This window comes from Gobio gobio, assembly GCF_949357685.1.
Source record: "Gobio gobio genome assembly, chromosome: 5".
NCBI lineage: Eukaryota > Metazoa > Chordata > Actinopteri > Cypriniformes > Gobionidae > Gobio > Gobio gobio.
The window spans coordinates 18,301,864-18,329,835 of record NC_137101.1 but is presented as its reverse complement, the minus strand read 5'-3'; the positions used below and the strand labels follow the sequence as shown (position 1 = coordinate 18,329,835).

Here is a 27,972-nt window from a genome sequence, read left to right as displayed (position 1 = left end):
CATTTTCAATATAAGAACATTTTAAGTAAAGTTCTTTAAGTAAAATTCTGTCAAACTGATAAGATTTTAGAAGCTTAAATAATAAACTGCATCATATATCCTATGCAAACAAGTAATTGTTAACCAGGCTATTACTAAATTGCAGTTATGTTATCAACCAACTTTGCAAGTGGCGATTTTGCAAAAATAAATAAACAAGCAAATCTCATTAATTTGCAAATCATACCCTGGGACCCCGCTAAACAGTTCACACTTCAACCCCAAATGTTCAAACCAAAACTACGTCCTTGCCTGTGCTTCGCAAGAACAATAACTGTAGACATAACTATAATAATACATATTAGTGTTCACACTAATGGCTGACTAATCTTCTGCTTTTTTTATGTTTTTATTGTTCATCAAATTTAAAAAATCAAAATATTCTGAATAGGGTTGGGCATTTGATTTTGATTCCACGATTGAAACATTGTTGAGACATGATACGGATTTGAGAAAGCTGTACTGTACATTCTTTCTGATGTTCATTCATGTTTATGATGTGCTATAACAAGTAGTAAAGCAGATGAGATGTTCCATTTAAGTGCGCTTCACGCTGCCACTTCGCTTGATCGGCCAATTCAAAAATATTGAAAAACTATCTTTAACTACCTATGTGCTGTAGTACTCGAGTCTGGTCTGGAGACGTTTTTCTAATGTCTCGGGCTTGTCTTGGACTCGTTAGTATTTGCACTCGGACTTGACTTGTCATTGGACTCGCCAAATGTTCTAGTTGGTCTCGACCGAGTCCTGCAATATATGCTTTTTTCGCGCTTGTTCAGAAAACGGGTAACGTTATTGGTTTAATTCACAATCCATCTAGAACGGGCATTGCCATTGGTCACCTGGCAGCGTCATATGCCTGCCTCTGCGTGTGTGCGCTGCGCGAAGATATCAATCATTTTAATTTTGGCCTCAGATACAATGTCGGCAAGCAGCGGTAGTCTTTTCATTAGGTTAGAAATTAGGACTGAAGGATGAATTGTATTTTCATTGTCATTGCGATATGAACATGATTATTTCACACAGCTGTCACAGTGAAGTGAAGAAGCGAGTTGACAACAGCTTCAAGTTACGTTTGTTACTGTAAGTACGTGAAATGAAACCCTTGTGAGTAAAAAGACAATATTTATATATAAAGTGACTTTGCTGTTGTAAACTTTAATATTGCTGCTCTAGAAACATTTTATATTCAAATATTCTATTCTAATCCTGTAAAAAAAAGTGATCTCTCTCACACACACACACACACACACACACACACAGCCGAAGGTGTCCTTATTATTTTGGTTACTTTGTACTATGGATTCTTTAGGATAATTAATACGATCAAGAATGGGAACATTATTTAGTGACACCTGTGTTGCTTATTTGTTTTATTTTCCATTTGCGTGTGTGGTTTGAATGTGGTTTGTTACACTATAAAAAGACTGAAATGTGAAGTTTTTCAGCTTTTATGTGACTTTTATGTGTGAAATTGCTATACCTAAAGTAAATAAAATGCCTAATTGATCCAGTGTTACTCTGCACATGCTTTTTGATCATTATAGGCTAATGCAAAATGATTATCTTACAATAGAAGATATGCTGTGTCTCGCAGCATAAATTATCATTAGTCAAGAACGTGGTCTTGAAGAGGAATCTTTTTTTTTTGGTCTCTCTCTTGACTGTCTCATTTGGACTCTGTCTTGATTTGGACTTGACCTCTTTGCACTTGGACTTGACTTGGACTCGATCCTTTTTGGACTCTGTCTTAAGTTAACTAGTACTGGACTCGACAAAGGTGGACTTGACTACAACCCTGGTGGCGGCCAAGAAAGCAAGCAACAAAATGGGTTGATGGAACTATAGGCAGCTCATTGTGCGTTGTTCTTTATTCTAGGTTCAATGGTTCATAAAAAAAGATACAAATTTGGATTTCGTTAGAGCCGTTCGTCTAGTACAGGGGTCTCCGAACTCGGTCCTGGAGGGCCACTGTCCTGCAGAGTTTAATTCCAGCCCCAAATAAACACACCTGAACCAGCTAATCAGTGTCTTACCAGGCCCAAGTAAGACACTTATTAGCTGGTTTAGGTGTTTTAATTGGGGTTGGAGCTAAACTCTGCAGGACAGTGGCCCTCCAGGACCGAGTTTGGAGACCCCTGGTCTAGTACAAGGCTAAATCCAGCAATGTTTTCATTTGTCACGTAATGATGCGTGAGCCTCCCCTTTATATAACGCTTCGCTCCCTAAAGTCCTCTATGGCGCTGCTCGCAATAAGCTCTGTTACAATTGAATGAAGAAATTCAGGATTTTTCCGCCATCTGTAAGGATGTTAAATCTGATAAGATTTTTTTAGCACATTTTACTGTACCAATATTTTTAAATTGGTCTTTAAAGTTTTATATGAAACCGTATAAATACACTGCCCTAACAAAATCAAAAATTTGAATTTGAATTTTTTATTTACCATTAAATTTAACATATTGGACAAGGCACACTGAGCCATATATTGTGGCATCAGCCCATTTCAGAGGATGAGAGGATACGTTAAAGCTTACATAACGCCGTGAAATAGGATGTACTGCCCTAACAAAAGCCACATTTTGAGCAGTTTTACTGTACCAAAACTGTACTGTTTTATGGACTCTTGAGCTTGGCAAATAGGATAATGCACACAGCCATATATTGCGTCATCAGCCCATTTCACGGCGCAATTCTCGGCCACCACAGAGGATGTATTAGAGGATGTAACCTATAGGTTCAAGCTCAGGGAAGGAGGAGGCGGGAACTGGCGAACATTCAACATAACTTTTAATCACCAAATAAACAAACAACAAAATGAAAGTAAAGCGGCAGCCCCTCATGGATGACTCCCGCATATAAACACAATAAAACACAACATAAAATCCAGGCCTGGTCCTCTCTAGTCTCATCCCTCCTCCTTTTATCCTTCTGGAGCTCCTTCATGGGACCGGTGTGATGTGCAGGTGATGCTCATTAGCACTCAAGCCATCGGCCTCTGTCCCTTCCCACAGCTCTCGGCCCCGTCCTGCTTGCCACATAAGGCCCTAACGAAAGCCAAATCTCTCTATTAATTCATGTGCATAAATGCTCTGTTTTCTTCATACTAAGATTGCTGTGACCACAAAGAAAATAGGTTATAGCATACATAAACCCCAGTGCGCACATGAAAGTCAGTATATTTTTTGTTTCTGCAAAGTGGCTCCGTAAAAAGGAGATATTTTGACAAACTTTTAGTATATTTTGAGAAATAATATTTTGAGAAAATATTTTTGTCCATACAATAGAAGTCATTAAAACTGTTTCACACCGTTTTGTTGTGATAAGACAGAAGCTTCAAACAGAAGATGGTTTGTTCCAGTGTTAGATCATCTTTACCCATTTCGTCATATGTAAAACAGTTGACATGTTAGATTGTATTGTCTGGGTACATTTTCACTCCCATTCTGAGAAAATGACTTTCAAAAGGGAAAATATTTATTCATAGGCACCGCACAAAACCGCACTGGTGGACAAACACCATTGCTTGAACCCTGCAGGGTAGATTGGTTGTGTAACATTTATTCAAATAGACCTCTTTGTACAGGAATGAGAGAAGATGAGGCTCATTTTACAGGAAGTCCGTCCAGGAAAACTCAGTGAATGTCGTTTATCTCCTGGGCAGTGCTGACTTTTGAACGCAGGTGTGACCCTGACCTTACGCATACAGAGTGTGTTCGTGCCTCTTTACAGAGCGTCCGGGACAGAAGGATGAGCCCAAAAAATCACTCAAAGTCACAAAACACGATCAATTATTAAAAAATGATAGCATCTCAGTAAAAGCACATCTGTGTAGAGGGCAGGAGTAACATGCAAACGGTAGCCATTAGCACATGATGTGTGGGTGTGTGTGTTGTGAGTGTTTGTAACCGTGTGCACTGCGTATGAACCCAGTAGCCTGTGCAGCTAATGAGCTGGCCCGTACGTAATGTGATTAAAACAGTGAGATTTGGTGTCATTCTGCTGGTGTGTTCAGGCGTGCTGAGATGAGCTTTATTAATTTAATAAAGCAAGATCATTGGTTGGCTGGACGTGCTTTCCGACACCCCCTTCTTCCCACCTCACAGCTGTTCTGCTGCCCCCATTACAGCTCTCCCCCTTTGTCCTGACTAACACCGCCCTATTCAACCTGAACCCTTGCCGGCATGTTCACACACTCACCTGCTGCCAGTCAACACAAACTCCTATGAGTTCACTCTCTCCATTTCCCTCGGTTTCTTTATTTCTCCTCTGTGCATGCCCGTGGTGTTTTTGCTGACTTTTTGAATGCAACCTTTCCTGCTCCGTGTATAAATGTATTCATCCATATTTTTATCTTACTTTATTGAATTGAGGTAAGTGTTCTGTGCAGACAACATTCATAATGTGTAGATTCTTTCTTAGTCCACCCAGACCATTTATAAAAACTGTACATCTCTTTTCCCTTTCTCTTCTTCTAAATGTATGGTCCCACTTTTTAAAAGTGTCTTTATACTACTTATTGTACATACATTAAAAAAATATCAGCATGTAATTACAGCTGTACAGAAGTTAATTTCTGTAATTACTACTATAATTACACAGTTGACCATTCCCTTATACACATTATGTAAATATAATTATATAATAGTTTAATTACATCATCTGCCGATTAATTAATCTCAAATTAATTACACATCAAATTTGGCTGAGTAATTATCCCCAAAAGGTAATTTAAAGTCATTATTGTGTTAAATGAGAAAAGCATCAAATATACATTACAAAAAGTAGCTTTAGAAAAGCATCAAAATTATACATTTCAAAAAAGTAGCTTAAAATAAAATATTTTATTTGATTCAACAAAGAATTTATTACACACAAACTTTTAGGCTACAGCGGCCATGTATACGTTACTTTCTTTGTGTGATGGAATTTTTATTTTCATTGAAGCTCAAATATGAGATATTACCCTTTTATCATGATTAGTTATTTTAACAGCCCTAAGTCGTCATTTCTGTTTTATGTTTCCAAAAGCAAAATCTTCCCCCTGGACTGCAATACATCTCTTCAACTGTCCATCACAGTCCATAAATGAACTTTGAGAATCTGCATTATGTGTGTTTGTCAGTCAGTCAGTAAGTATCAGTAAGCATGTGATTCATTTGTACCAGAGAATGCATGCCCAGTCATATGTCCAGCTGCATGATGCCTGTGTGTGCGTGTGTGTACTCAAGTGTCTTTGAGTCTATCTTCCCCTCTGTATAGTTCTGTGTTCTCTAATTTTGTGCGCCAGATGACTTTTATTAGTTTTGTGTGACAAAGTCTTCAGAGAGAACGCAGATGGCTGAAATTAGCTGTACAAAAAGCCATTAGAGTAAGTAACAGATGTAAATAGGTTAATCTCTTTGTGTTGCTCACTCCAGAGTCTAACCTCACAGTCACACCGAGTCAGAAGAGAAATCTCTCATTTTCCTCCTCCATGTCTCTTTGATTCCCTCCCCATTCATTTCCTGCATGTGATCTGCATAGCAGGAAACAACTTAATTGTATGAAAACACTGATCTTGTGTATACTAGTTTCATGCAGATTAAGGTTTTTTCATCATGCAGAGTTTCAAATATTGCCTGCAATAATACTGAACCAACATTCTGCTTTATTGTTGTGCATAAGACATGACAAAGAATAAAAAAAAACCTTTTAAGAACTTAAAGTGCAGTTGTTCTCAACTAGGGGGACGGGGCCCACTACGGGGCCTCAGCAAACTTTCAAGAGGGCCTCAAGATGACTTAACTTAATAGTTAAAACAATTAAAAATAAAGATATTTGACACCCCCAAAAACTGTTTTTGAAGAACCAGGATTCCTACAGTCTTTGGAAAACTTGGATGTACTGTAAAAAGTGTGATTTCTAGACCAGGAAAAATAATGTAAATTAATAAAAAATCATTCAAATCTATTGGCATTTTTAAAATAAATATGCATTTAACATTTATCTTTAAAATATTTGATCAGGGATCAATTGTGAAAAGAAATTCTTATTTTTAAAATCCCTTATTTTTCATCATTATCCACTGAAAAACACATACGGATGTCAAACATTTTGAAGACTTCGAGAGTTTGAGAACTAAACTAGTTGTGGTCTAGTGGTCCAGTTTTGGTGTAGGGACCTTTTGAGAATAGAAAGAATGACATCTTAATTTAATATATGTAATTTGTGATCAGATTTTCAAACTCTAAACCCATTTACACAGCCCGTCTACAACCACAATACAGCAGCCTTTGACCTCCAACAGTAAATAGCTGTCAGCATGAACAAGGAAACCCCCTTATGTAGTCCAGCAAACAGTCTTTCAAGGAATTAGCATCTTTAATGGATGACTTTGTCTAAATAGCAAAACTGTTTAGTGCTTCTTAGTACAACCCTCTCCTGTCATGTTTCCTGATCTCTTTATCTGCGTGGAAGAGCCATCATGCTCCGTTTCATCCATTCTGGACCTTATGTAAGACAACAGTCGTATGATCTCTCTCTGTCTTCAACTCAATTCCTTCATCTTTCCATCCTTCCATTACAACAAATAAACAGACCACAGGCCCACTTTGCTTTGCAGCCTGACATAGTCCCCATTTTCAATGAACTGCATTATATAAGCGTTCTGTCACACAGGCCAGAGAACAAAGGACCCGACTTATCTCTCCTCAGAGGGGAATTCCACCCCAACAACAATGAGATCTTATTCTTCTTCTTTCTCTAATGGAGTCCATCAATACACACAACTTCTGAGCTACTTGACCAGGTTTCCAGGCAGACTCTGGGCTAATTTTGCTAATGTTTGCTAATCTGCATTTTGCATTGTATCATACCTAAATCGCCATACATGAAATTTGGGATGTAAGTTGTTGATGATAAAGCTTAGCCGTTAGCACGCGTGCTACAGACATGTAGCAGTGACAGGAAATAATGAGCACTAAAGCGCTACATTATGTTAGAACACATGCTAGTCCATGATTTTGACATGGCAGCTTCCTTTTGAAAATTGACCTTAAAACCATTTTTGCTGCCATTTATGTTTTAGTTTTTTATTTAATTTTTTTAAAATTCAGAGAAGCATTTTAATACTGAAGTAACGGTATGCTAACGTAAAAAAACAACGCTATTAGCATCTTCCAGATACTCCTATAAAAGTCACAACGCACTGAAAGATCAGTTTCACCAAAAATCTTCTTGATTTTGCTCTTCTTGAGGCTCATGTGAGCACATGTGACCTAATGTCTACTAAATATCTTGTACTGCTGTTACTTGACCAAACCCTTTATATTAAGTATAAAGTACTTTTTTTGGACATGTACCATGGTAGTACCATGAAAATACCATGATACATGAATTTCAGTACACTGTCAGAATTTTTTCTTATTTGTACCTTATTATTATTTCACTCTTATGATACAGAAAGCTGCTCTAATGACTGTTTTAACAATATTTCTCCTTAAAATGTTCAGATCAGCGACAAAGATCCATTTTTATTCGTCCCCTTTTTTGTTGCTGTTCTCCCATTTCGATCCTAGAACATATCTTCTGTATTTTGAGGTGCCATAATGGGTGACGCTAGCACTATTTTGTGAGTAAGAAGATAATGTGGGAAAAACAAGTCTCCTAGAGACAGAGTAGTTTGTGTAAGGAAGGTTTGCATTGCTTTGCCATGTATTGTTGTGGAGGTGTTAGCCGCCAGCTCTCACGCCCCATGTCTGAATAGACCAAGACAGAGGAGTTAAAGAGTGCATTCAGCCCAGGAACTCATTTCGTCCATTCAGGGGCCACTCTCAGATTAACAGTACAGGCTTCCATCATGAGATGAGGCCGAGAGAAAAGCCACATCACTGAAGACTAGCACACAAAAGGGGATTTCAATCAGCGTGGCACTCAGGCTGGCTTTATGGGCTGACAGGAGTAAATAAGACCGCGCTTTAAGCTGGGGCCCTGCACTGACACTCACACTCGCGCGTTTGTAGGATAGATACACATACACACAGATAAACAAACACGCACACACTCCTACCTGTAGGCTCCAAGCACAGCCATTATAAACCCATACACAGGTGTTTGCGTCTAATGTATGCACCCATGTACCACTACCAGCCAAAAGCACAAGCCTTATAATAATCATTATCTTTTTTAAGATCATAGAAATCATACATTATAAGGACTTTATATATAAACCGATCAGGCATAACATTGTTATCCTAATATTGTGTTGGTCCCCCTTTTGCTGCCAAAACAGCCCTGTCCCCTCGAGACATGGACTCCACCAGACCCCTGAAGGTGTGCTGTTGTATCTGGCACCAAAATGTTAGCAGCAGATCCTTTAAGTCCTGTAAGTTGCGTGGTGGGGCCTCCATGGATCAGACTTGTTTGTTCAGCACATCCCACAGATGCTCGATGGGATTGAGATCTGGGAAATGTGGAGGCTATTTGGTGCCAACCTCAAACTTGTTGTTTTAGGACATGCATGCAGGACCCAAGGTTTCACACAGCCTTTGCTGGCTTGCCTTCTTTCCATAGTGCATCCTGGTGCCATGTGTTCCCCAGCCACGTGATGTAAAAGAATACGTGATTCATCAGACCAGGCCACCTTCTTCCATTGCTCTGTGGTCCAGTTCTGATGTTCACGTGCCCACTGTTGGCACTTTTGGCAGTGGACAAACTGCGATGCACTGTGTATTCTGACACCTTTCTATCAGAACCAGCATTAACTTCTTGAGCAATATTGAGCTACAGTAGCTCGTCTGTTTGATCGGACCACACGGGCCAGCCTTCACTCCCAACGTGCATCAATGAGCCGCCCATGACCCTGTCGCCGCCTCACCACTGTTCCTTCCTTGGACCACTTTTGATAGATACTGACTACCGTAGACCGGGAACACCCCACAAGAGCTACAGTTTTGGAGAAGCTCTGATCCAGTTGTCTAGCCATCTAAATTTGTCCCTTGTCAAAAATGTTCACTTGCTGCCTAAAATACCCCACCCACTAACACTGATGAAGAGATAATCAGTGTTATTCACTTCCCCTGTTAAGTCATAATGTTATGCCTGATTGGTGTAATATATTCATCATTAACATTTATAATTACTATATTTATTATTATATTATATATTATAACTGTATTTAGAATGAATGAATTTGATTATGATCTTTAAAAACGAAAAAGATAATGCTTATATTGTATTGTCACACCCATCATGACACACCCACACACAGTGTTATGAATTATCTCGAATCCCGTTGTCTATTGTTCTATTGTGGGCCCGACTTCATCTAAATGTGTTGTGCAGACATCTCCTCAATTCTCTGAGTGTAAACCCTCCCCCCTCGGGTATAGCACCAGGGTGGTCCGACGCATCTAAGCGTTCGGAGAACCACTGGCCTCGATTCGCAAGAATCTTGGTTACGTGATCGACCTAAAAGAGCTCCATGTATGTTCATCTGAGGTTTAGCCATTAAAACATGTCCCATTTCCCCCGCGTGAAGGACTTCACGCTGCACGCTAAACTTGGATGATGACATCCAAGTTTTCTCTGCGGATTATACACGGGAGCGTGCAAGATTAGAAACTTACAATAAGGCTTAGCTCATGTAATGAAAGATCCCAATGTTCTCTTAGACTATACAATCATGTCTCTCCAGCACGTCCCTGCAATGTTCCAGCGAAGACATATACAACCGAGTCTCCTAAATCTCGTCTGGTTTGATCTGTTAGCAAGGGGACAGTGGTCTAAATCTCCCAAAACTACTCACAAATGACATGGTTTACCAATTCAGTTCTAAGAAGGATGATATAAGACTTAGCGCCGGGTTTGTTGAGGAGAATCAGAGCTTGCCAAGAGTTCTGATAAAGCTGAGAGAATCCTCTCTATTCTGCATGCTTACACTCATAAACTCTAGACGTGACATTTTAAGTACCATACAATTTACAGATGCAATGATAAGTTCAGTGAAGTGGATTAAGAGTGTTTCAAGTTGTTTATGGACAGGAAAGTCTACACAATGTCCATCTTTGAGGTCCAGAAGTTCTCATGTTCGGGGAGAACTTAAACAAAGCAAAATTATAGTTTCAAGGCAACACTCAGGTTGGCAAAACAAATTTAGTTTAATACTTTTTGCTTCACCATCAAACGACCTCTTTAAGTGGTGAAACGCTTCAGTATTGAGAGTGGATCTTTAGTGGAGTTTCTAACTTGTTCTTTTTGTGTTCATTTTGCTCAGGTAGAAGCACACAAGGACAACTTGTTTGCCACAAGAAGCCTCAACTCAACTGACTGGTACGTAATATGTGCATCTGCAAAAGGCATTTATAAACTTTCCCAATGCTTTCTTTTTTCAGTCATTGCTACAGACATTGTGTATCCTCATAGCCTGTTATTCTTTGATAACCAAAGCAGTGATGTCTGGTGCCGTGATTTTTCTGCTGATGTGAGGGTGTACGGTGTTCCAAATGTATTTGGACACATAGTAAATGGCCATAACCACCATTGTTAAGTGTAGTTGTAAATCAATGTAGGTTTTACCACTGACTAGATTCTTAAAAATATATATATTCCAAGGCTATAACCATGTCTTGAGCATTGGGGGGACCAATTTTTTTGTTTTATAAACCATAAAGAAACAGAACAGTGTACGAAAATCTAGGTCTAATTCCAGTTGGGAAATAATCATTTTGGGACTATTTGCATTAATTTGCGTCAAATATATCGTTAGTCTCAAGATTAGATCATCATAGATCCACAGTTAACATTCAAATTCTTTAGTGGTCTGGTGGTAGAATTTTTGTAAACCGTGTCGAAGGTTACAGGATCTAATCCGCTCTCTCTCTGTATATATATATAATACACTTTTTTTTTTTCTTCATTAAAAGATGTTCAATGATTGTATATTAAGAGCAATTGATATGTTTGTGTGCATTTTATTTTGTGATTTCACCTGAAAGAATAGTCCCCGCAATGGCATTAATTGGACCCCCTCAATATCTATGGTGGTGATGGCCATGATATATTCACCTTGTAGACTCAGTATTTCTAGAGTATTTCTCTATTAAAATTAGCTAACCATGACCATAAACGCATAAAATAAATGTTCCCGTATCCGTCGCCTTGTGCCAATTGTGCATGGCAGGCAACACAATGAAAATAAATAAATGTAAAATTTCCCAGTTTATTGTATTAGTATGTATTTGTTACCCCTGACAAATCTTACAATTTCTGAATATTTACATATTTAAATATAATATTTAATATATTATACAATTCTCAAAGATTTTTTCGAATTCATTTTAATGTTATAAAATATTACTAATTCAAATAAATACTGTTCATTTGAACTTTCTATTCATTTCTTTCCATGCAAGACTCCTGGGTAAAACATGCATACCTGTGTGTATATATAAGCGTTACCACAAAAATATTAAGCAAGTAATAACATTGATAATAATAGGAAATGTTTATTGAGCTCCAAAACAGCATATTAGAATGAGGATTGTGTGACTGAGGTAATGATGCTGAAAATTCAGCTTTGCTATCACAGGAATAAATAACATTTTAAAATATATTAAAATCGAAAGCTGAAATTTTAAATTTTGTAGTAGGCTAATATTTCACAATATTACTGTTTTTACTGTATTTTTGATCAAGTAAATGCTGCCTTGGTGAACATAACAGACTTCTTAGAAAAACATTAAATAAATCTTACAAACTTTTGAACTGTGGTGTATGCATGATTGTTAAATGGAAATGTATTTTAATTAATTGACAGTTGTGTGATGCAAAATCATAGCAGTAGATTTTTCACTACTCTTACGGTTTATATATTTTATTCATTTATTTTCCTTTTTCTATTTCTAATGCTTTTTCTTTTTATGTTTAGATAAGTTTTATAACCATACATATGACTTTATGTACAGTGTATCTTCCAAATTCCTATACAAGTAACCATTTATACACTGTATTTGCTTTCAGGAAGCAGAAAAAAAAAATCTGTATTTCTCGACAACACATTATAGAAGCGTGGCGTATGTGTCCAAATGCTTTTATGGTGCCAAACATAGTTCAGTAATGAACTCTGAAAGCTCTGATCATGTAGTAGACGTTGCCTCCTGGCTCTTTGAACAGCATATGTTCCTCAGTCCCAGCGCTCACACACTTCAACTCACCTGTGAGCGCCATCAGGGGGCTGTTTGTGTTTGTGTGTGTGCATGAAGGGATGCTGGAGAAGGGGCTGTTTGTCTGTTCATCTGTGTTTGGGGCTGTTGGTGGGCGTCTTTGTCATGTATGTGTGCCATACATGTCTGTGTGTGTGGGGCCGTATCACAGACGGGCTCGAGTGTGTCAGAGAGGCCGCTGTCTCGCAGCTTGCAGTCATATTTCATGAAGCCTATGAGACTCAGTTGGCGGTATGTGTGAGTTCGGTCTATTTCCGTCTTTCTGACTGTGTCACTGCCCACTGTGTGTGAGTCTGCGTATGACTTCCTACTGTCTATGCGCCGTGCCAGTGGGATACTGCCATCCTGTGCCCCCTCGCAGCGAGATCCACCATTCCTATGCCTTCATCTCTAACCAACCATCCGCTCCCTCTTTCTGCGTGTCTCTTTTACTGTCTCCACCTCCTCCCTGTCTCTCTTTATTTCTCTCTGTGGGCATCCCTGCAAAGTACATGGAGTTTTGGCAGGCAACAAACGCGTTTATTAGTGTTAGATTTATCTTTTATCCGGACTATAAATAGTTGCCTGATTGATGTTGTGTTTCATTTGTGGATGCATGATATAGACGATGACATGATGCGCTCTTATCCAGAAATCATGGCTCACTAATGACTCTGGAGCCTCTACCTACTTACAAAACATTGTTCATTGACTACTGCAAACTTTTATCTGACTGCTTGACTTTTTTTTCTGGCATAGTCAAAATAATTCTAATTTTGATTGCATATGGACACAGTGTTTTTTTTGTTCTTTGGTAATTCTGTTGAATGGATCTAAACTCTTCTAGCTGCACTATAGTTGTTAGCTAGCCTGACGTCGTCATACTCAGATTCTAGTCAGAATATGAGTCTGATACTGCTCCATTGGGCTGTGATTATGGGGCGAAAATGCCTCTGCACTCTTTTGTATAGACCTACAACCAATCAGAGCAACGGAGTAAGTGACGTAGGTTGAGCGACGCATAGTTGTCAACAGAACTCAACTGCACGCACACTGGAAGAAGTAGAAGAAGAAGATGAGTGTAAACGATCTTTGCTGGTGTTGTAAAAAGATTTTGGAGTTTGACCAACACGATCATCATTTTTGAGGGAAATAGTTAAGGTGAATGCATATACGAACAAGTTCTCCGTTTAGTAAACGAATTCAACCCAAACGCTAGACTGGGTAAACCCAACCTGATCTTCGCCCTGCAACTCAGTCTGGAAACCTGTACATTCATTTCTACTGCTTCTGTTACACTTGTGGGAACCAATCACAGACTGGCTTATCCACCTGGCTCACTATTGGCGGGTTTAACGCGATGACGTATAGAAAAGCAATGGGTCGTTGCCCGTTGATCACGCCTCTTGTGCAGTAGAAAATACAGAGCAGACTCCCCAGACCAATGTTCAATCTTAAATTGAGCTTGGTCTGGTGATAGCCAGACAACCCAAGCGCTCTTTGGTGACGTGAATGGTTACGTTACTGTTGATCATCTCTCCATCATCATATAAAGCCCGCCCTGACAATTTGATTGGTCCGATCAGCTCTGGTTCGAGCATACTTGCTCCACAACGAATCGAGTCCAGACCTCAAATGTTGTGGGCGGGGCTAAGTTCGGCTGGCATCCACGCTAGTTGTTAGCTAAAAGCATACTCAAATTTGCCTGAAATATTCAACAATATGAAGCAGATTTTTAGAGCATTTTGAAAGCGGCATGTTCCGATTTTGTTGAAATCTGTAGATCTTTCATGTCATATCATTTTCTACCTCTACCTCACCCTAGTTAGTCTATCTTTTATTTATTTATTTTTTATATATTTATGTAGGGGAGAGGACAAGAAATGATGTGGAGAGCAAGGAAGTGTTGTGAACCGGATTCAAACTTGTGAGAAAGGCTGGGTTATGTGCAAACTCTAGAAATGTAATAACTCATTCAACATCTGATTCATTTTTTTCAGTATAAAAAAAAATCAAGTATTTCTTAAATATTTCCAAAACATTCTATCAAAAACTTTAAATGTATGTAGATACATTTATATATGTTTCTATATTTTATTTAAATCCATAAGAGATGGCCAGATAGCCAGTTGTGTCTGTCTGTTTTTTCTCTCTCTTCCAGTTTTCCCACCTTTCTTTCCTCCTGAGGCCAGCAGCAGTAGCAGCAGTGGTGGCGTCGGCACTCCTAATTGGCCGTGCGCTCGACGTCGCCTGTTGTGATCATATAAATTTATTGGTGCTTAGAAGGCACAAGCTATTAAAACATTACAATAGACATTAGCGCATGCCCGAGCAGCCTGCTTGGCCTAACGAACATATGCTTCCCTACCAATGCCTAAACTCTTATTTATGGATTTAATTTAATGTGCGGGAAGAATTCTAAATTAAATTTGGTGTGTGCCTCTGGAGAGTGTCGGTGTATAATAACATGGTAATTTTTACACATCTTTATGAGAAATGAGAAAATTAATTCTTTCTGACAAGCTGTAATTACTGGGCTTGGACCAGTCGCAGCTGAACAGTTTGAGCTCAGCTAGTCTGCCAATGAGCTAAAGGAGAGGAGAACAGATAAGGAGGACACACACAATTATCGACGCACACCCACACGCACACACAGACACAAAGACACGCAATTACATACACCCACAAATACCCCCACACACACCTACAGACTAACATACACGCACGCTTTAAGCAAACGCACAACTACACCCATCCGAACTAACAGACTCCTACACACCTACTTGTACACAAAACATATAGAAGATGCCATAAAGCAGTAGTTGTCAACTGGTTTCGCTTCAGGACCCAGATTTTCCATTGGGAGTCAAGTGGAAACCCATGTTCTTAAAATTCCAGTTTTCTCTATTCAGGAGTGTCACGCAACCCATTTGTGTTGGAATCTTCTTTATTTGGCTAGTTTCTTGACAGTGGAATTTGCATCAAAATAATGTGTAGAGTTTGAATGGACACACAGCATTTGTCGCCAGCGACTAAAATACATGGTAAATAGATTCTCCTCTATTTTATTGTATTGATTTGTATTTTGCATAATTAATTATCTGTGACCCTAACAGTCCTGTGGCTTATTTTTGGGTCACAAGTTACAACCCACCAGTTGAGAACCACTGCAAAATAGGGGATTTTCAATCGATCAGCCAATATTTAGGCTATGTATGTATGTGTTTGCATGGTTGGTTAGTAAAGGTCAATATTGGATATTTAATTGTGGTAGCTCATTTTTGGCTATTTTTAAATGTAGATGACATTTTGCTATAATCTAATTCTCTCTTAACGCCGTTAAATATAATTTTCAAAATGTATCTTCAAAATCCAAATTTATTTTTATACTGATAATGTTAATGTAAATGTAAAATGATTTGTTTTATTTTTATTTTATTTAGACAAAATAATGTAGAATTTTAACACTGCCTATTTTTCAGCTATTGGCCATAACATGAAAATATTTATCAGCTTGCAGTCAGAATTTGAATATTGGTGCATCCCTACTGTAAACATTTGCCTAGTTCGAATATTTTATCGCCTCTTTAGCACTCTTGTAACACGTCTAAAGGTAAGATAGCCACAGGTTTAGTCTAATTGGTCCCCTTCAGAGAAGTACGTGATTGGTGGAAGGCGAAAGGGACATTTCGGACGCGGTTATGGGTGAGGTCTCAGCCGGTAGGGGGTTCTGTTGCCCTGTCTGATGTCATCAACATGAATCGCTAGCAGGTCTGCCCCATTCAAGGTCATTTGCCATTTAGTATTCACAGCCAAGCTTGACCACACCACTAGGTCTCATAGCTAAATAATGATCACACATACTTTACCCTATTGCATTTGGAAAAGAGAGAGGAGCTGTTTTATAGCTGTTGTTTCTGTTGCTATCAGCATGACATGATGGGTCACTTTAGTTTCAGCACTGTAGTTGTGTGGCATGGATAGGTGTATGCGCGTGGCACATGCTGACTGTGCATCCAGGGGCCATTTCAGTTTATTTATTCATTCTGTTCCATTTTGTCATGCGCTGTTAAATGTTTAATTCTCTCATCCCTGCGGTTGGGGACCGCCAGGGGAATGCCGTCCTAGTGGTCACCGCAGTGAATAATACATAAAGGTGTGCGTGTGTGTTTGTAGTGATGAAATGCAGGTGTCAGTTCATAAGATGTCTGTTTTGATGACAGTGTCTCTCTCTCAATCTCTCTCTCTCTCTCTCTCTCTCTCTCTCTCTCTCTCTGTCTGTCACACACACACTTTAAAACACTAGGTTGGAGTATGCTAACTCTTCTGAAGGGTGGGCTGTCAGAGTGTGTTAGCTGATGGCTCCATTGTCTTTCACTCTCCGTGACTTCACTCACTCTGAGATAACAAGTTGAGCTCTCATAAGCACTCAGAGATGCTCTGACTGCCCTCTGTCTGTAGATGGAGAGGATAAAACATTTATTCACCTGGAGTAAGGGGTTCGGTACATGCCACCACTCTGTTTCTGATTGACAATGACAAAGAATGCTGTCGTGTTGATCAGACAAAAATGTAGAGCATTTGTTTGTGTTATAAATGACATCTCAAATAGTGTGGCTTGTTGAGGAAAGTTATGCATTACTTTTTTAATGTCACCACACACACTAATAGACTTGTCGTGTTGGTGGCCACTAGCTGCATCAATTACAAGATCATTCTCCTTATTGTAGATACTATGCTAAAATTCCTTTTCACAAAAAAGCAACATGGACTAAAGGTTGCTCGTTCCTGCTGTCTCACTCTTTGGGATTATACGTATATCCGATGACAGGTTTTATGTTAAATTTCAAATCGGCTTTCAAACCGGTTTCTAATCAGATTTTAAAGGGGAGCTATTGCGTCTCTTTTTTTCAAGATCTCGCATGTCCGCAGAATGTGTCTGTGAAGTTTGTTCAAATTACCCCCACTGATCATTTATTATACCATATGCCCCTTTTTGGGTTGGAGCAAAAACGTGCTGTTTTCGTGTGTGTGTCTTTAAATGCAAATGAGCTGCTGCTCCCCATCCCCCTTCCCAGAAGAGGGCAGAGTCTTTACAGCTTGTGCCTCAGATACTCTGCCAACAAACAACAAAACATATGTTTGTTTTTATTATAATCTGCATGTATCATGGTTAAGCTGACGTGACATTACAGTTCTTTGGTGTCGTGAAAATGTATCTTTTTAGAGCCATATCAGGTTAAACTACTGGTATGTGCTTTTCTCAGCACACAGCGGAAGTAAACGCACAGAAAGCCGGCTCTCACACAGCGTTCTCTTTCGGGTCTAATAGTGCTTAAACTGTCAAATACACATAAAGTTCACATAAACAGTTAGTTATGTATGTGACCATAAACAGATGGGAAAGAAATTGCATGTGTATATTAGATGTGTATTAAAGCAGCAGCAGCCTTATATACAGTACCTGCTGCTGTCTATGCTGTTAATGTGAATCAAACAACAAAAGAAAACAGAAAATCACTTACAGCTCTTGACTGAATATTGTTAGTAGCTTTAATAAAAATCTATTTCTTGAATGCTACTGTTAAATGCTACAGTGAGGAGATAAACATGGCGGACTGTGTACAGCTCACTTAAGGGAGGAGCTAAGCTAATAGGGCAGCTTCTGTTGCCAGCCGTGGGTGGGGCGGCTGGGGCCCAAGTGTGCAGCACAACTCCGGTGTCATGAGAAATCCTGTCCCCCTATGAAATAGTGTCCGCTTAGGACTCCAGAGCGATTCTATTGGCTGAAACTTTTAATGGGTAATCTGTTCAGGGCCTGATTACAATTCTTACAAAATCACGTTTTGATTTTTGTTGTTTAAATTGTGTTAAAGTAGTCTTTAACTTCTTGCAAATCATATGTTTCTTATACTAGTATATAACCGATGCTATAAGTTGTGAAATCAACAATATCTCTTTTTTTAGCTAGCGTACGATCTAGCATAGCATACAGCTACCGATTAGCTTAGTTTATACAGCACGGTTGCGCTTACCATACATCTTAAAAGCCCTAGCCCGGCTTTAAAGGAAATGTATGTAAGATTGTGGCCAAAACTGGTATTGCAATCACTTTCAAATTACTGTACTCGAGGTTGCCAGATAGGCTGCAGGATCCAGCGGGAACGTTGGCTACTACAAGGAGCTTCCAAAGGCAAGTGACGAGTCCTACACAGCAAGTTTTTCACAACAACAACGTTTTTCTGATTCATAACGATGTCTTTTAGGTTTCGAAAGTTTTATTTTTTATCCAAAAAATACCTGCTGCTGTGGTAACTAGAGCAGAGCTGGCAACCCGGATGCCGAAACACTACTGACTTCGTGATTGGTAGATAGGTGGAGGGTGGCGCTTCAGGCCAAAACACAACATGTCAACATCAACATCAGTTGAGGGCTGCAACTTCACTTTTAAATGACAATATCCTGGCTGGACTACTGTTGTCAGTGATATAAGTATTTGAAATTAACGTGATTTCTTAATGTCTAGTGACATATCAGGGTGATTTTATGATTAATTGAAATACATTTCTGACATACAGTTCCTTTAATGTTTATGCAATAAAAAATAAATATAAAATATACAATTATTTTGTGCACCTGTTCTGTATATTCTGTCAATTTTTTTATTCTTTATTATTTACATTATAGGTACATTACTATGTTATGATTTTGTATTATTACTTAGTTTATCAATTGAAATAATTTACAATATGTTAGGCATGTTAGTTGATCAGGCATTTAAAACCGCTACCACGTTGGGTCCTAAGCGGACACTATTTCACAGGGGGAAAGGATTTCTCATGACACCGGAAAAGTGAAGCCAAAACGCTTTGATCGCCCCTAGGTGGCTGGACCCAGTGTTAGGTCATAAACCCACGCCCTCTCCATGTAATGTAATGGGATGTGAGACAAACTAAACAATCAAATTACCCTTCAAATAATTTTTTACCAAAGATGGTTTCTGTCATTTTAGGTAGGTTTTACTACGCTGATGTAAGTTCAAGTGTTTGTTTTTTAAATAAGTTTGGTTTTAGTTAATTATTTGATGCTATAAAAACGGGAGTGTGACATCAGCTGATGATTGACAGTTGAGATTGACAGCTTCTCTGAGCGAAGTAGTCACTGAGGCACCAACAGACTTTTTTCGGGAGAAGATTGGAGCTTTAAAGGTCCTGTTCTTCATGATCCCATTTTTCAAACTTTAGTTAGTGTGTAATGTTGCTGTTAGAGCATAAATAATACCTGTAAAATTATCACGCTCAAAGTTCAATGCCAAGCGAGATATTTTATTTAACAGAAGTTCCCTTTCAAAGCCTACAGTGAACGGCCGGTTTGGACTACATCCCTGTACATCCTGCTTTAATGACGTCAGTAGAACAGTTTGTTGACCTCCACCAACAAGAATACGCAAAAAAGGGGGCGTGGTCTTGTTGCTCTCCCACGTGGAGAAGAGGAAGTGTTGCGTTCAAGGTTGTGTTTGTAGAGTGTTTGTCGCCATGTCGTCCAGACGCTGTTATTTTCATCCCGGAGTCAAATCACCTTTGTTTGGCCTTCAGGGGCTGTAGTTTGAGCGCATGCATCTCCCCGTTATGGTAAGAGGCGTGACCTTTCCGGGCAACGTGCGCTAAGCTGCTGTCGAATCACAACACGGGAACCGCTGGCACAATCAGAACTCGTTACCTATTTCTGAAGGAGGGACTCCATAGAACAAGGAAATCTTCGAGCCGTTTTTAGGACAGTGAAAACAGCGGGATACAGATAAGTAAATTGTGTGAAAAATACAGTGTTTTTTTACACGCGAAACATGAACACATGTTATATTGCACACTGTAAACACAATCAAAGCTTCAAAAAATCAGGAAAAACGGGACCTTTAACTTTAATATCTACATTTCCATAACTGTTAAAGAGCACCTATCATGGCATTTAAAATGTTCCAAATATTGTTTTCAAAAAAGACTTTAGTTTTCTTATAATATGCATTTATTTTTACCTGTTTTGACAGCGATTCTCAAATGATTCCTTTAGTGATTCACTTTTCAAAACCCCGCCTTTACGTGACGCTAATCTGCGGTGATTGGTCAGATGACCCAGTCAGTTGTGATTGGTTTAGTCTGTGCAGATATTTTCGGAAACGGAACGCCCATCAAAGTCTTATAATGACAGTAATTTGTTAATATGTGTCAGGAGTTATGAATATGAAAACCGCGTCGGTACTGTTTGATTGTAATATGAGCCTCAGCTGATCTCATTCATAAAAAAACTCCTCACGAAGACTCGCGACAAATCAACATCCCTCAGGGCTTTTAGTTCAAAAGTGTGCAGATGAGGAGACATATTGATAGATTCTCATATGTCTGTGTCAAATTTCTAAACAGAGGAGTATTTTTTATTCAATACTTCCTCAAAATGGGCAGAAATAGCCTAATCATGAGCGATTGAGTCTCTTGTGTGTTGTTTTCAATTCATACTGGCAGCCGGAGGGCGCTCTGTGCACATGTAATCCATATATGGTACAGACAGACGAAGAAGATACCATGTGCCATAATAAAAGTCCATAATAAAAGCTTCCTGAGATCGCGAAACATACATTTGACGACTAATAATAAACACTCAATCGCGACGATGTATGGTTTGTCTTCAAGCCACCTAGTCTTCAAATGCTCATCCTTGGGCAGATGAAAAAAGTTTGCTTTTGAGTCGCACTTCAGAACACAGCGTCTCGTGGCCATGATGTTTTCTAGTTTTCACTGGCGTCTTGGAGCGCAATAAGTGGGCGTATCGTATTCAAATAACTTGACAAGTTGACGTCAACTAGTCAGAGAAAAAGCTTCGGTCTTCTAACGATTCTTAAAAATGACTCCGAGTCGACTCTTACTTTTGAAAGAAAATAACTATATATACGGTGCACTGTCATATTTCAAGCTATCACAGGATGTTTTTGTTCACTTAGATCTATGTTACACACTACATGAAAGGTAAATTTCAAAATTCCATGATAGGTGCTCTTTAATTTCACACCGACATAATGAGTTGTTCTGCAGTAGACTGTACTAAATGATTCCGCGGGAGTGTGGGCGGGGCCTTTATACAATGGCTTCACTGCACGCTCACTACTGCACAGACTCGGGTCCCGAATCAGCTCAAGATGTCAGTGCCATATTGGGACATTGGCAGCTTCACTTTTCTACAATGGAAGAGAGTGGAGGTGCTTTTTCTTTTAACAATCTATGGCCTGTTCCACTGTAACATCACAATGGATACATTCCTGAATCCTGAATATATCATTTTGAGATGTAGAGGAAGGACATTAGAGGACATAGTTTATGATTTATGGGGAAAATAACAAGTGGAGTGGATATATTTTTACCATAATAGGGTGGTTGTGTACCCATAATTATGTTCAAAAACATATTAGGTCCACTTTAAAACATACAATTTAGATTGCAGTCTTTTTGTTGCACTCAGTGGGCATCAAGCTTAAGTTTTGAAGTTTGCGTTTTGCTTAAGTAGTCAGACTTACATTGGGTTGGCCTTTTTAATTCAAAGAAGACCAGTTTTAATACTGCATCATACATTGACATCCTAGAGAATTGTTTGCTGCAACAGTTTTGGAAGGCTCTTTTCTGACCAATCACTACAATGCCTTGACTTGACTGTCCTCCTAAAAGCCTAGACCTGACACAATGCTACCAGACACATTTTCACAATCGCTGGTTCATTTCACTGACGCCCTCTTGTTTCCAAGAATCTGAGCATGCACACAAAACTACTAATCAAACCACTCCCTTTATGCAAATCAGCCCCTTGTTAACCCCAATCAGAGAGGTCGCTGGATGCTGCTTTCAACATCCCTCAATGCAGCATCTCCACCACTGCTGTTGCCTCATGGGTAATTACAAAGCTACCCGGCTAGTCTGTCTGACAGCATTGTGCCGCTATGCTCATGACCCCGGCATGACCTCTGAGAGTGTAGGTAATCACCTGTGTGTCCTGAGCTTAGATCTCTATTAGCGCAGAAGCACAGTTCAGCTCCACAGAGGAGGGCGAACACACCCCACATTCATCTCCTCGCAGTGGGGTCAGCTCACCTATGAGAGGGAGATTTGCCTGCGTGGTTAGCACATGGCCCAGTGGATTGTGGGATTGCATTTCAGCTTGATGTGGCATGATAGGTGCTGTCATGCTGACTATGAGGTCTTTGAATATTTTTTTTTTTTTTAAGGAGAAGGATAGGTCTGAATACTTAGTTTTGTGGCTTTTTGTCCATTTCTGATAGCTTTGAGGTCATCTATATGTTAGTGTACACTTAGTTGACAATTTATCTTTTTGAATTTTAGCAGATCTACATATTGGCAGATATAAACACACATTGACAAATCTCTTTCTCTTCAAGTACAATGGATGTAGAATTTGTATGCTATTTTATAATGATGATACTAATAATAATTATTATTATTATTATTAATGTTGTTGTTGTAAAATTAGTTAAGCTGTTATTTTATTTTTTAAAAATTCTACATATTTTAGATTTTAATATAATGTTTTTGAATGCAATTGGTTGTTTCTCCAATATGTTTTGTATGAATTGCCAGCCACCTGCACTTCCGGTAAACCTCTCACATTATTATCTTTTTTTCCATTCTCTATTGTGTCACCACATCTTTCTACACTAAATGGTTTTATCTTCTCTTTGTTCTGGCCAAGAAAGCGAGTGATTATTGCTACTGTATGAATAGTGTGGGAAAAAAGCCAACAAACGATCTTTCCTATCATTATAGACGTGATCTAATTAGAAGTATAATAAGATCACATGATGCGGCCGACCAGATGTATACATTCATGCGAAGCTCAGACACTTTGACAAGGGGCACGTCAGCTGTCTGCATTGGTATGCAGAAATGCTGTCCCAGGCCTAATGTATTCATGGACATAATCCCTCTATTGGTCTGACCACATGCATATGCATGTTTTGTTTGGACCTTGTGTCCAAGAGGGCAGCTAATATGCTTCAAATGAAGAGCAGCACTCCATCAGAGCAGATTAACATCAGGTGCAGAATAAAGTCATGTGGTTCATCTGTGTGGGGCTAAACCAGGATAAGTTGAAGTTTGTGTTTGATATCTATCTGCAACCAAGCGTTATAGTGTCTTTTCTATAAGCAGGTGTCAAAAGAACTGTGGATTCCCCGCTGACCCAGAGCCTCCTCCCGGATTTCAATCCCAGAACTCTAGCCACCATGTCAGAAGCAGCGACACAAAGCCTATTGGTGGATGGAAGGTTCTGTTCAGGAGTTTTGCTCCTATTGTTGCTGCGTAAGATAGAAATACAAAAGTCTTTATGGGGAGAAACACGTTTGATAGAGTTTTGGGATGTCTGTGAATATAAGCTGAAGGACAACCATTGTCTCAGGGCGACCTCAATTTGGTACTGTATAGTTCTTTTTGCCACACTGTCTGCAGCCACAAAGCCACCATTCTCCTCTTCTTGCTCTCAAGAAAGAGGGATTAGTCAAATAACGCAACTGCGTGTCCAGATTCCTAACTATCAGACCACATTACAGAGCGAAGAATGAGTCCTGGGGAATGGGGCGGAAGATGTTGCGAAGAACTTCTCTTTTAATTTCCCTTTTCCACATCTTTGAGCTGGAATAAGTTGGGTCAGATAGATAGAGAATGATTGAAACCCGTTAGGAATGCGGGGTATTTTGGGACAGGGGGGGGGGGGTCCAAACGCAGCTGCATTTCCTGTTTATTCTTGGACAAGTATTAGGCGCACCATGAGGAACAGGAGATGCATTCTTCTCTTTCTTTCTCTCTCTCTACCTCTACGTAGCCACTTCATCCTCCCATCTGGGCTCCAATATGCATCATTCCTCCATTTTTTTTCTTGCTTTCTCTCTCCTTCTTTCTGGGGTCTGACTGAGGTCTTTGTATGTGACGGGCCAGTTTTCAGTGTAGACGCCCCTTTCAACACTAATTCTATGGGTGCAACCCACCTCAGCTGACAAGAGGGGGCTGTCAAATCCCACCAAAAAGTCTCCTTTTCAGTCTGTCCATCCTTTGGTTGTCTTAAAGTTGTGGTCCTTTTCTAAACATTGATGTTATTCCAGTTACACTTTATTATTTTCAATGGTCCACTTTAGACATTCCACTAACTACAAGTAACTTTGCAACTACATGTCAACTAACTCTCATTAGAGTATTAGTAGACTGTCAGTAGACTGTTCGGTTAGGGTTAGAAGAGTAAGTTGACATGTAGTTGCAAAGTCAGTTGAATGTCTGTTGGGGGAGCTTCAGATATTAAAGGATTAGTTCACTTCAAAATGAAAATTTCCTGATAATTTACCCCCATCTCATCCAAGATGTTCATGTCTTTCTTTCTTCAGTCAAATATAAATTACGTTCTTTGAGGAAAACATTCCAGGATTTTTCTCCACATAATGGTCTTCAATGGCAACCAACGGGTTGAAGGTCCTAAGCAATGCAGTTTCAAAGGGCTTCAGAGGCCTCTGCACGATCCCAGCCAAGGAATAGGGTCTTATCTAGCAAAACCATCTGTCATTTTCAACAACAAAAAAAGAATACATTTTAACCTCAAATGCACGACTTCTGTGTTGTTCTACATGATGTATGACGTCATCACGTCGGAAAGCTCACGCACGTGACGTTGGTGGAAAAACAGACCCAGTGTTAAAACGAACATGCAAAGACTAAATCAAACGCCCTTTAAACAACAATGTCAGACAATTTTAAAGTTGGAGGAGAACATGAGATGGTGTTTTTTGGCACTGGGACGGTACTTCCACCTTAATCACGCGTGACCTTTCTGTCGTGATGACGTCATACGCAGTGAAGAAGAACAACACAGAAGACGCGCATTTGAGGTTAAAAAGTATATACAATTGTATTTTTTTTGAAAATGACTGATGGTTTCGCTAGATAAGACCCTATTCCTCAGCTGGGATCGTGCAGAGCCTTCTGAAGCCCTTTGAAACTGCATTGATTTGGACCTTCCAGCCATTGTTTGCCATTGAAGACCATTATGTGGACAAAAATCCTGGAATGTTTACTGCAAAAAAACTTAATTTCTTTTCGACTGAAGAAAGACAGACATGAACATCTTGGATGAGATGGGGAAAATTTTCATTTTGAAGTGAAATAATCCTTTAAAGGGGTGGTAAAACACATTCTTTTGAAGGTTTGACTGTGTTTGTGGGGTGCACTGTAACATGTGTTCATGCTTCGTTTGAAAAAAAATTGCCTTATTTTTCATATATTTGACCTTTATTCTACACTGCTCTGTCCCTCCTTGTAAAACGGTCTGATGCTTTCCGGGTTGTATGAAGCCAGTCCCTCAAAAATACGCAGTGGGCTCTGATTGGTTAGCTGGCCCAGTGTGTTGTGATTCGCTAACCGCAGTGTACGGTTGTCGGAAACGTCACGCCCCTTACCTGGAGGCTGTGCTTTAACAACGGCGTCAATAAAACCATCTGAGCCCGAATCAGACCCAGAACATTTGAGTGAAGATGATCAAGCAGAACCTGTTCAGTCCTCAAGAGTAAAGACTGCGGATCTATAATGATCGCTACTGAATGGTACTTTAACTTTTGTATTTTTAGAACGATTATAGCCAAATATCTGTCGCAAGAACTATTAACCCAAAACGAACACTAAGCACTGGCTTTACTAGTAAGTTAGCCAAATCACACACAGAACCATGTTTAGCATGCCTGAAGATAAACAATACATAAAAGCTCTAATCAAAGAATCATTTACACTAATGCCAAGTTCGCTGTTGAGATTTTAACGTTAGTGTTTGTAACGATAGGTGTTCGTCGGATAACGTTAAGTATGAATGAGCATTTAACAGACTGGTTTGCAGAACAGCACTGTCATCTGTTTACTTCCTTGCTACAACCTATTACAGGAAAACACATCGATGAAATATAAATCAGACTTACAGGTTGTGGCCCGTGAACAGCTTCTGTTTGTAAATCCAGCTTTCAGGACAAGCCGTTGTGCATATCCTGTATTGAACTCGCGAAGTTTGTGGAAGTTTGTGTTGTCCTCCGTGAAATGTGCAGCGCACGCGTCGTGCATCCACGCACCTGACGTTGTGCAAATCCGGCATTGAAAGCGCGAAGACGGTGGATGTTTTCCTCTGTTAGATGTGCTGCAGAGAGCCCTGCGCGCCTGATTCCCCGCTGACTCAAACACACGTGCATATAACATGCTGTATGTTAAACGCTCTGCAACGCACCCCCGTCCCAAGGAAGGCTGAGCAGAGCAAGTACCCCAGACCTGCAATCCGGATGGAAATAACAGCGTTTCCTCGGCATCGCGGCAACAACACTCCAGCCTAACTAACTTATACCACAACAGCGCCGCGATACAAAATGGCCTCACCCTCCCTTATTTAATATTCTCGGAGGAGGGGTTTATGTAAATATTGAGCCTGTTGATGTCACCAACCCTGGAGGAATGTGTGTAGTCGCCTACTGGCCGTTTGCTGTAGTTCTTAGAAACTGATTTCTTTAAAAGCAAATATCTCCCTTTGCTTTAAAATTTGAACGTTGTAACTTTGCAGATGTTGTTTATGCTCAAGCAGCAACATTACACGCTAGCTAAAGTTAGAATAGTGAAATCGTGGTTTACCACCCCTTTAAGTAGACACTCCTAATACTCTAATGACTGCTAGTTGATATGTAGTTGCAAAGTTACTTATAGTCAGTAAAATATCTAAAGTGGACCAAAATAAAGTGTTACCATTATTCCAAAGAGGAACACGTTTGAAGTGTAATAACTTGTTTCACCTCTAAACAACCTTTCCTTTTTTTGGCTCATATCATCAAGCCCTCTTATTTTTCAACCCTTTCGACCCACTTTTCATAATCCAATACATTTTCAATAGATAGAATCAAGTCTCGTCTTACTTTTCCATCTTGACTCACTTGGAAATCCATCACGTTATGGAAGTAAAGCAGGTTGCAACTGTTGTTGCATCTTGATGCAAATCTATAGAGCTCACTGCTGTTCAATAAACCACCTAGCAGTGAGGTTTCATTTGCCTTCATCAGTGCTGTAGAAATTGTCTGAATCTTGCATCCTACCAACATCTCAGTCAGAGACTTCAGAGATGGCCTTTCTGCTCCTTTCTCGGTTTCTTTCATCGAGTTGACTCTTAAGTCTATCAGGTGCTGTAAGCATGTCAGAGACTTGAATGTGCCCTTGCGTGACCCTCATTGTACTCAGACAGGAGACACAGAGCGGGGACTTGAGCTGACCTGCTTTTTTCTATTGTAAGACGTCTGAAATATCCAGAGAACCAAAGCAACAAACACTGGGTGTCACTCAATGTTGCTCAAACTTTTCCATTAGCAACTTTGTGAAAGTCACACTATTCAAACGCAGGCTTTAGAAATGATGCCCAATGTGCTGAATGACCTTCTGGAGTCTCTCATAGAAATCTGTAAACAGACCCATTGTGTAGAAGGTATGAACTTTGAGCTCTGGAGCTATATACTACTCAAAAATATATTAATAACTCTCTTAAGTGTCCCTTGATATTGAATAGATTGAAATGAGTTTGTATTTTTCTCTTTGGAATAAAACGTTTTCTGAGTTCATTTTCTTTCCATCAGTGTATTAATTCCCTATGTTTTATATAGTCAGGTTTCAATAGACCAATACAAATATCCCAAATAATTTTT

The 27,972-nt window shown here is 39.5% G+C and overlaps 1 protein-coding gene across 1 annotated transcript in view; it reads left to right on the top strand.

The window, feature by feature from the left end:
* The window catches only part of sox5 (SRY-box transcription factor 5), a 233,559-nt gene that overhangs the window by 91,743 nt on the left and 113,844 nt on the right, over positions 1-27,972 (top strand). Inside the window, exon 4 of the mRNA XM_079817426.1 lies at positions 10,295-10,350. The gene's annotated coding sequence lies outside the window, so the exon portion shown is untranslated. The remainder of the gene's footprint in view (positions 1-10,294; positions 10,351-27,972) is intronic.